The following is an 8,868-nucleotide window of genomic DNA, read 5'->3' as shown; positions in this document are numbered from 1 at the left end:
GTCCAGGCTAGCCTTGAACTTCTGAAGTCTTTTGGAGTTGCTGATACTGAGGATTCTTGACTGCAAAAAACAGGGCAAACTTTGCTTACCCTAAACAGAACCATGTCACAGCCACAGACATGACAGAGATGGGATGGACTCGCCTCACTATAAGGACTCTTTCCCCGCCAGTTCACTCACCTAACCTCCTTCCTCCTTTATCTGAGAGAGGGTGAGGAAGAAGAAAGGGAGTTCCAGGAAAGGACTTGCAGATCAGTGTCCGCAGCTGTATCTGGGGAAATGTTTGCAAATATAGCCATCACCACCATTGAAGTCACATTGAGGAAGGCTCCAACAAGGACAGGCTCCACTGTCTCTCACAACCCAGGCTCACCTTTGAGCAAACCAGCTGAGGTTGGCTTAGTCCATATCCTCTGCTTCATCTTGTTTAGGTGTAGGGAGTGTAGCTTCCCAGGTGATGGAGACAGAGTTGGATGGAAGTTTCCAGAAAACCATGCTATTGTTTCTACCCTCCCAACTCAGCCATGTGGGTACATTATCAGCCCATGGAGACAGGATCCAGCAAAACACTGGACAACAGCTTGGGCTGCATGGAGAGGCTGGGACTTGAGGCCTGGGAGGCAACCTGGGCTGGGAGTGGATTTTCACTCCTTGATCCTGTGTCCAGGCCTGTCTCTGTCCCTTGAAATCGTCCCTTTCACCCCTATGCTGCTGTGGGCTCTGAACCTTGAACCAAGGGCATTGACATCAAGAAAGAACACAAAGACTGTTATGTGGCTTCCTGGGGAGATATAGAGAAACGTCTTTTTGCTCCCAGAGTCCAGACAGACTAAAGACAGTTCCATCCAAGAGCAGCTCGGCGAATTAATTAGTTTAGTAGGGTTATTCACAGGAGCACAGGGGATAAGCAGCAGAGAAACCACCTCTGGCAAATGTTTGCTTCTTACATAGTATCAGAGAGGGGAGGCGTTTAGGGAGGTCTCCATGAAGCTTTCTTGACCCTCATGACTTTCTGTCTCCTTCCATGATAGGAAATAATATGAGGATCCAGAGCAGGTGGCCACAGCTTCTCTGCTTCAAGACAGCAATGCTATTTCCAACCTGGAGGAAACTGCTATACTACAAATCCACATGCGTGAAAGCCTGTCCTCATCCAAGTGACAAAGCAGAACCCATTTAGAGGGAGACAACACCCTCCTTACATGCAGCCAGCCTGACATGTCCTCTCTGGTTCAACCTCTGCCCCTAGACACAAGGGTTTCTCAGTCTGTTTCCACCTCCCATTTCTCACTGCCAATTTTTGAAACAGCCTGAGCTTGGGTCCCTCTGGCTGGAGCAGCAGTTTCTCTGCTCAAATGCCCTTGTTCCCCTGGATGCCCAGTGTGGGAAGGTTGAACACAATTGGGCCAGCTATATGAGGACTCATCTCTGCCCAATATCCAGCATCCTGTGTCCTTGGGTCCTGTCCATCACCTTGGGTCCTGCATCCCACACCTAGTATCCTCCCTTACTCAGGCCTGAGGCTCTGGGAAGAGTTCATCAGTTGATAAAAATCAACTCTCAGAACTTTCAAAGAGCAAGGCTGTGCCGCGGCCACGCCTGTCTCATTAAGTTGTGGGCTTGAAGCTTTTCAAAGCACTTTGTCATTATCTGTCAGAGGCGGGTAGGGCAGTGCCCTTATCTCCAAGATGAAGAGACGCTGCCTGGCGTCCATCCCTACATCCAAGCTACTCATGCTGCTTGCTCATGTTGGTGTCCCATGCTGTGCCACCTCCAACAGGGAAGACTCCAGACCTCCAGTAGTAGTGTGTACTCTGCTCTTCGAGGCTAAATGAAGCGTAGTTATGGAGGGCCCTCCACAAGGACCCTCCACCTTCCCACTTCTGCCTGTGGTGGTGATCTCCAGTTGGGTCTGACTCAGGCAGAGGAAGGGGACAACAGCCTTCATGAATTCTTCAGAAAAAAGCCCATTGTGTGTGTTCTTCACTGGGTTAGCTTGCATCACCTCTTATCTGTGGCCCCTGAGCTGGCTGTTCTTACATGGTGCTCCACTGTGCAGAGGGGCAGGCTTGTCCTGTTTCTGTGGTCGTCTTTTGCTATGGTTGCTGGTAATCGTCCCTCTCCCCTCTTCAGAAGTGAAAGGAGGCCTGTGGTGTGTGTGGTGCTCTTCAGCCAGCTGCAGGCAGAAGGGGAAGAGGGAAGAGCAGAGGACCCTGGGTAGAAGGTGGTTCTGGGGCCCAGAACTGGGTGCTGCTGATCCTGCCCTGTTTGAGGTCTCTCAGCACATGGGCAGACTGCTTGAACTATAGACCAGGGCATATACAAACCAGCCTCCTTGTGAGCCTGGGGTCTTGCTTAGGAAATGGGGCCTGCTTTAGGACAAACATAAAATATTAGATGACAGAGAATATGCCAATCTGTCTCTTCAACCTCCTCCATGCAGATTTCACACACATGTAGAGACTGAGAGAATTTTCTTCACACGGTCTGTGTGCACTTACTGCGGCTGGATCACTGCTTCTGATGCAGAGTGCTCTCAGTCCCCAAACAGGCCCATGCTCTCTGCACTCCCCCTCTGAGGCACAGAGCTCTGCTACAGTGGAGGTTGTTTGCGAAATACTAGCTGCCAGCTCTCCACAGGCATCTGTCCACTTTGTACCAAGACACTTTGGCATTTTACAGATCCTTCTAAGGCCTGGACAGAAAAGCCAACACGGGTTCACAAACACACAAAGCTGTGTCCTCACGACTATCACCACCTAGGAGCTTACCCTGAGCACAAGTGAGTTACAATGCCATTGCTGGTGTGTCAGCCGCTTCAAAGCCAAAGGGAAGTGAATTTGAGGTAATGAGCCCTACCCCAGCACATCTGCAGGTTTCTACACACTGGGGTTTGTGAAAAGTTCACCTCATCACCCTGCCCGAGAGTCACCCCCAATAAATGAAGTGTGTGACTCTGCTACTCAAACGAGACTGAACTTGTGGACGGAAAGGAACTGTAGTTTTCAATATCAAGCAATATTTGTGCAAACCTTTAATGCAAATTTGGATTTACAAATCCAAGAGGGAAAAGTCTAGCCTATTTACCAAGTGGCTTTCCAAGCATGTCTTCAGAATAATTTTGTGTGCTACTGGTTTTAGTCAAAGTTGTAAAACAAGGGCACGTGGAAGGGCTAAGAGAGCATAGAGAACATGGAGGTTGAACCATCTCATATCTTAAGCGCGAAGGGCAGACGCCAGCAGGAGAATTGGGAGGAGGAAGGCAGTTCCTACAGGAAGCACAGGCTGGGCAGAGAGCATCTGAGATAGTCCTTGTGGAACGCTGTGTGAAAAGTGAGTATAGGGGGAGACACCTGGGAGGTTGAAGCAAGGCGAAGAAGGCTCAATTTTGCAGACTCAAGCTCATCTGGAGGCCTAGGGGCCTTCCCTAGGACAGAAGCTGTTCAGCTTCCTCCACACCACAGCTCCTTCCCTGTGGTAATAGAATCTCATAGTTCTGGGCTTCTGAGGCCTCGACAGCTGGCTATGCCCCATGATGCATTCAGATCAAGGGGGTGCTCAGGTTGCTTCCAGCAGACTCCCTGATAGAGTAGCATCCTCTCTATGCCCTAGGACATAGAAAAGCTTTGGAAATGGACTGCCCTCCCAGAAGGCTCTCTGTGCTGGACATCATTACCTGCTCAACTCCAGGAAGCCTTGAGCCCCCCAACAGTGACTTCAGTGGGGACTCATGCCCAGCTAGGTCAGAGATCTGGTGCCACCCAGATAATGCATTCTCCAGAGCCAAGGACCTAGGCATATGCCACCAGGTCTGCAAGAAGCCATACATTAACATAAAGAGCTGTAGTGAGGTGACTGGGTAAGCTGCCCCAGACTTCTGCGAGGGGTTCCTTGGTAAAATGAAATCTTTTCTGTCTTCCTGAATAAGAGCAACCACAGCTGCTGTTTACCCCACTGAAAGGCATTGTGGAATATTAGTTTAAGATGCTTTACATTAGTTTATGCTGTGGAATATTTGTTTAATTATGCAAATATGTGTGGCATTCTTTTATGTTGCATTTGTTTAACTCTGTAAAGCTGTGTTTCTTTGCCTGCCTCAAACACCTGATAGGTCTAATAAACAGCTGAATCGCCAATAGCTAGGCAGGAGAGAGAAATATGCAGGCATGCCAGGCAGAGAGAATAAATAGGTGGAGAAATCTAGGCTAGAAAAAAAAGGAGAGCAGGGAGGCGTGAGAAAAGGAGAAGGGAGCCGGGGGCAGTCACCCAGCCTTACAGCCATACAGCCAGCTATAGAGTAAGAAGGAAAGAAAAATATATAGAATAAATAAAGGTTAAAAGTCCAGAGGCAAAACATAGTTAAAGAGAAACAGGATAATCTAAGTTAGAAAAGTTGGCTAGAAACAAGCCAAGTAAGTTAAGGCTGGGCATTCATAAGTAAGAATAAGTCTCTGTGTATTTATTTGGGAGCTGGGTGGTGGGACCCAAAGAGTAAAAACAAACAAAAAACAACTACAGAAAGGCCCAGAACCTGGGCCATGATGGGAGGTGTCCACCCCTTAGGCTCAGTGTCAGAGGTAATGACATCTGAACTTCCAGCATCAAATAGCCATCAACTACAAGTTCCTTCAGAGCCAGCTGGGTGTAAGAAACATTGTAAGCACCCAGTAGACACCAGGCTTTGGTGAGAGGCTTCTGTGTGAGCTGAATTCTGTCTTGCTGGGATAACCTTTTAGTGGGAGGTCAGTCTAATAGTGCGTTCTTTTATCTTGTTTTATCTTGTATCTTTCCGCAGCTCTACGTGAGCAGAACCTCAGTGCTGGATGTTTGCAATGTCCACCACCAGCCCATGCTGCCACTTGGGGCTTAATTATCTCCAATCAGAACACCCAGAGCCTCACTCAACCCAGGACAGAGAAGAGGGTTGAGAGAGGGCAGCACCGAGAGTGTATAGCTTGTCCCCTACTTGTCCCCCACCTCCACCCTGCTCCTCTGATTTCTGTCTTAGCCCCACTGACCTTCATTATCCCGGTCTAATGATTCCAATCCAAGTAACTGGAAATTTGGCTGCAAGTGTTTCTTGTGAAGACTTGAAAGGGGTGGCCGAAATAGGGGAGAACAAGTCCCTAGCAGCCACATTGGAGGTCCCTTGAGAAACTCTTGCCCTGGGATAGTGAACAGGCTGGATCAAACAGCTGACTAGGAACTCAGGTAGCTGGACTTTCTTTGGACCACCAGCTCCAAATAATGACACAGATACTTCTTATTAATTATGAAAGCTTGGCTGTAGCTTAAGCTTGTTCCCAACTAGCCTAATTTCAAACTTAACCCATTTATATTAATCTAAGTTCTGCCACGTGGCTCATTACCTCTCCTCAGTACTGTATGTCCAACTTCCTCCATGTCTCGCTGGCAAATCCCTATGCCACATTCGTTCCCAGAGTTCCTATCTCTTCCCGGAAGTCCCGCCTGTCCTCTCCTGCCAGTTATTAGCTGGTCAGCTCTTTATTAAACCTGTCAGAAGGAAGGGCAGAGACACATCTTCACACAGTGTGGCCAAACATCCCACAACACCCACAGCAGTGGAGGGAATACCTGAGAAACAGCTGGGTCTGCTGGCCCTGGTATCTCTCGCTCCCATAACTAGCTCTCTGGGAAGGAAGGACAGCAGATTCCCAGAACTACCAAGACCAGCACTGAGGGAGCACTCCAAAGCCTTGTCCAGAACTGGGCATCCACAGTGGTCACCTTCCCCAGGTTTTAGAAGATAAAATATTATCTTTGTTACACTGATAGTTCTACGTGGTTATGCAGGAAATTCAAGAAGTACCTAAGAGTATCAACTGGGAAATATAACACTCCCCTAACTCCTTCCCAGCGGGGTCTGATGAGCTACAGTTTAGGCTGCTCAGAGTTTCATCAGAACTGTCTCAGGGCTGTTCCCTCCTTTGCTTGATTAGCATAATTACATTCTTGTCTGGTTCTCCTGGTGCCACATGGGGCTTGGTGTCATTCTTCCCTTCCATTCTACTTAACATAACGTTTACTCTTCAGGATGTCAGGACGTCCAGCTAAGGATTCCAGGGAGCTTTCCCCAGACGGACTCTTAGACTGAAATGCTTTTCAGAAGGCTCTTGCCAGCTTACACTTCATCAGCAACACAGGAGGAGACTGAGATGCTGAAGGACAAACAGTAGGCTTTGGAGTTTACATTCTTGGCTGTGGGGAGACAGACATCTGAGATGCAGGGCAATGGTTACATTTCTGCGCCGAATTGTTCATATTGTGTAAAAGAGATTTTCATTTTCAAAAGCCATATTTTCTCTGTTATTTTTATGCAAATGTTCACCACATTTACTCTTAGGTTTGTTTGTAACTTTAAGATTTCTATGTAATAAAAATACATTTTCCTTACTTTGTTTTATTTTTTTGTTTCTTACTACATAGCCCAAGTTAACCTCATATTCATGATCCTGCTTCAGCCTCCTCAGCGTGGGGGTTTTGGGTGTGTGTCTGGCTTCTTTATAATCTAAGAGTGTTTATTATTAGAGTATTTGGGTTTTCCTCTATGAGAGGCAGTTATCCTAGACTCCTGACTCATCTGCCAGTGGAAACTAGATTTGTAAAATCTGGCCATCGTGTGTTTGCTACAGGCTGAGTCAGTGGGCTCAGCAAACAAGAGGATGGATACTCAGAGAGGATCCAGGCTGGTCCATGTGGTCCAAGAGGGTGGATGCTCAGAGAGGATCCAGGCTGTTCCATGTGGCATGTTGCAGTCAGATCTGGGACTCAGAATGGACCTGGAAGACTGAGGTAAAAATGTCTAAATGATCAGGGCAGAGGAGGCAGGCTTTGGAAGAAGCTCCTCAGTGGAGACATGAGCAGTCTCAGGCTACCCAGATTTCTTTCTGTGCACAGCCTCTCTTCCAGTTGCTCTCACTTCTTCAGAAACCTAGTTTGCAAAAGGAGAGTGGCAAACCTAGGCGGGACCAAGATTAGAACTCCCCAAGCCAATGGGATATGGTTAGGTTGATTCCCCTTTCCCCTCTGGAAGGCTCTGAAAGTGGGAGAAGCATCATGACACTCTGGCTAGATGGTCAGAGGTCTACTGGACCTACATATATTATCTCTTCCCCACCCCGAGTGATAGTAGGACTCATTCGCCTTGATTATCCATTATGTGCTAGAAGGAAGTGGTCTGGAGCACACTCTGTGCTTGGATCAAGCAAGCTCAGATGTCCAAGATTAGAAGTGTCAGCACATAACTTTCTCACAAGGTTCCCTGGCCACCTTTTGATCAGAAGACTCTCCGGCCATGGGCCATCTGTTTCCTAGTGACCAGGCCCACACAAATCAGACTCTTGTACAACCTCAATAAATTTTTTGGAGTAGGTCCTGAAGGGTGGCCTTAATTGTTTTCTCCCAATTTTAGGATGTGCCTAAGGTCCACCATAGCAAAGGAAGACTGTGTGGGACAACCTTTTCCTTCCACTTGTCCCTAAATATTCACAAAGATGCACACACTACCTGCTTTGGCAAACATGCATGTGTGTGTTTGTAAACATATTTGTGTACCTTCTCCAGAGGGTGAATGAGCTAGGCTGTGCTGTCCCATGTTTGCTCAACTTGGATCTTGGAGTCCAAGTGTTACTTTCTTTATCTGAACAATGATGTCTTCAGTTCTAAATTCAGGACTCCATCCTGTGGAATTCCAGGCCCAGAATAGCACCTGCAGGATGCATCGTCTCCAGGGTCGGCAAACTTAATTCAGCCTCATCATCCCCAAATGGTCAGAGCTTGTAACTCTAGAACCACACCAGTTTCGTAGCTTAGAGTTATAAAAGTTCTGGCGATTAAAATAAGGCAGAACTCACACATATGGCTGGTAGCACAATTCTGTTCTCTTTACTTCCTGGGAAGATAGACTGAACTTACAATAGTGCCTGTTCTCATGTGCCTGTGTACCACAGTTCTAGGCATTCCACCCCCTTATGTCAGAGCCACTGAGACCACTGAGGAGAGAAGCGTGAGTAGCAGGGCTCAGTCCTGTGGTTGGGAAACAGGACTGGAGTAGTCCTGGTGTGGTCTTGGTAGGTGGAGGAGTCTAGTGGACCCTGCACCAGAGGAGAAGCCTGTCAGGTCCTGAGCAGTGGTTTTCTTCCAAATTGTCGTATGAGACAATGCACATGTGTGTTCTTGTTTTCATCAGATTTATCTGCTCCAGCACTTAAGGACTCTGACACCTGTTCTTGGTTACACCCTACCTAAAAGACCAGGGGAGACCTCCCAGAGTGAATCTTGTCCAGGTGGGCTCCATCCACACACAACAAGTCTCTGAGCTGGAAAAGTTCAGTTTCCTACAGGACAGTAGTAGCAGGTCTGAGCAGGATGCAGCATTACATGTTCAGAAAAAGATCAGACCTGCTCAATGACCAGAGAGAAATGGAAAGCCTTCCCCATGGAGGAACTGTCTGGACTGGGTCTCAGGTAGCCTCCCAGGCAGGACCCTGGACGTACTCAGTTCAGTGACTCAAAGCCATGGAAACCCAGGCAGGTCATGCATAGTTAAGTGGGGGTATATCCCAGGAGTGTCCAGGGAGGCAGAGTCAGTCATTCTCATACTCCACTTACCTGAGGGCCAAGAGTGTCTCTTACCTCTTGGTGCAACTGTGGTCTGAGAAACCTGGTAAATTCCATAAGGGTGATGATGGACAAGACCCCCTGCATTCCCAAGGTTTCAAGTGGCTTCCATATAATAAGACAGTAAGTAAAAACAAAACAAAAAAAGAGCCAGTCAAGGGGATTTGTAAGGTTCTAGGCACTGCCCCCACATCTTCTTAGCATACCAGGCTCAACAGACTATGGTAG

This window comes from Alexandromys fortis, unplaced genomic scaffold (assembly GCF_014885135.2).
Source record: "Alexandromys fortis isolate MF-2015 unplaced genomic scaffold, M_Fortis_MF-2015_v1.1 scaffold_50, whole genome shotgun sequence".
NCBI lineage: Eukaryota > Metazoa > Chordata > Mammalia > Rodentia > Cricetidae > Alexandromys > Alexandromys fortis.
Note: the sequence above shows the minus strand (reverse complement) of the source record.